Below are 2,078 nucleotides of genomic sequence, written 5' to 3'. Positions count from 1 at the left end.
CCTTAAGCTTGTCATGCTGTAATATATGTATATTATATCATATCGCTCTCTATAGTAATGTGATATAATATATATTACAGTATAGCTCCCTGTGCATGACAAGCATAAGGAGGTAACATATTCTAGGGCCTAGGCTAGAATATTATAAAAAAAATCACTTAGATGCAACAACAGGTTTAGGAAATTCGAGACATCAAAAATGCCCAATTTTTAAGGTGGTGCGTAATGGGCTGTATATACAGGGTGTAACAAAAATACAGGTCATAAATTAAATCACATTATTCTGGGACCAAAAATAGTTCAAATGAACCTAACTTACCTTGTACAAATATGCACATAAAAAGTTACAGCCCTTTGAAATTACAAAATGAAAATGGATTTTTTCGATTATATCGAAAACTATTAGCGATTTTTTATTGAAAATGGACATGTGACATGTGGCATTATTATGGCAGGAATATCTTAAAGAAAAATTATGGTGAAATTTGTGCACCCCATAAAAATTTTATGGGGGTTTTGATCCCTTAAATCCTCCCAAACTTTTGTGTATGTTCCAATTCAATTTTATTATTGTGGTACCATTAGTTAAATTCAATATTTTTGTTTCTTAGTATTTTTCAGATAAGGCAGTTTTTATCGAGTTGCGACTTCTTTTTTAATATGTCCACGTAAAAATTTTATGGGGGTTTTGTTCCTTTAAACCCCCCAAATGTTGTATGTTCCAATTAAACTATTACTGAGGTACCATTAGTTAAACAGAGTGTTTTCAAAACTTTTTTGCCTCTTTGTATTTTTTCGATAAGGCACGTTTTATCGAGTCTGGCTTCTTTTTTAATATGGTTCAAAATATACCTAAAAATGTAAAGCATAAATAAGTTTGCATATTATTACCAAGTCTCCATAATCGTACTTAACCATATACAAATATGTGGTGGATTTGACAAATATTCACAATATTTCGATAAAAATTGACTTTTCGAAAAAGCAATAAGAGGCAAAAAAGTTTTTAAAACGTTGTTTAAATGGTAGGTACTACAATAATAATTAAATTGAAACGTGCACAAAAGCACATTGTTTTCGATACATTGGAAAAAATCACTTTTCATTTTGTAACTTCAAATGAGTGATAAAGGCACAGAGACTTAGATCACGAGGTCACATTGAAAGGATGCCAAAAACGAGGACTCCGAAAAGGGTACTAAACTACACTATAGCTTCAAGAAAGAGAAGAGGAAGACCGGAAAATAGATGGAAGCAAGAGGTCGAAAAAGATTTGGAAAGAATGGTGTTACAGGGTCAGAAAAGAAAAATGAATAAGAGGAAGGAATGGAGAAAAATCACATATCAAGCCAGAGAAGATCTCAGTACATAAAGAAACGTGAAAATGAAGAAAAAACAAACTTTTCAAGCCATGGGCCTCTAAGGCCCTTGGTGCTATTAATATATAACTTCAAAGGGCTGTAACTTTTCTTTTGTGCACATTTGTACTAAGGTAAGTTAGGTCCAATCAAACTATTTTTGGTCCCAGGATATGTGATTAAATTTATGACCTGTATTTTTGTTACACCCTGTATATATATATAAAGGTTATATTTGGTTCTTGGGACATCAAAGTATATTTTTTAGACATTCCCTGGATATAGTGACTGATGTGACATACCTCCGATTTGTTTTTTCATGAGTTTTGTAAGAGAGACTAAAAACTTTTTTATGGTTACCTCCTGTTTTCATATATTTTTTGACATGTTTTGTAGTAAATTCAACTATCTATTTACTACAAGACATGTCAAAATTTACATGTGAAAGCAGGAGATGATCCTAAAAATGGTTTTTCGTCTCCTACAAAATTCATGAAAAATCAGATAGGAGAATTTGTACATTACAATTCTCTGATGTTTGGGAAAAAGGGCTTAAGTCAGAAATGCACATCGATAATGTTTTGATGATTTCTGGACCAGAAAAATCGGCTCTTTTTATTGGTACATACAGTTTACGTCTACAACAGTTTTTTGCTGGTCCAGAAATCATCAAAACATTAGTAATGTGCAATTCTGACTTACGCCCTTTTTGCCAAACAT

Source organism: Diabrotica virgifera, chromosome 5, assembly GCF_917563875.1.
Source record: "Diabrotica virgifera virgifera chromosome 5, PGI_DIABVI_V3a".
Taxonomy (NCBI): domain Eukaryota; kingdom Metazoa; phylum Arthropoda; class Insecta; order Coleoptera; family Chrysomelidae; genus Diabrotica; species Diabrotica virgifera.
Note: the sequence above shows the minus strand (reverse complement) of the source record.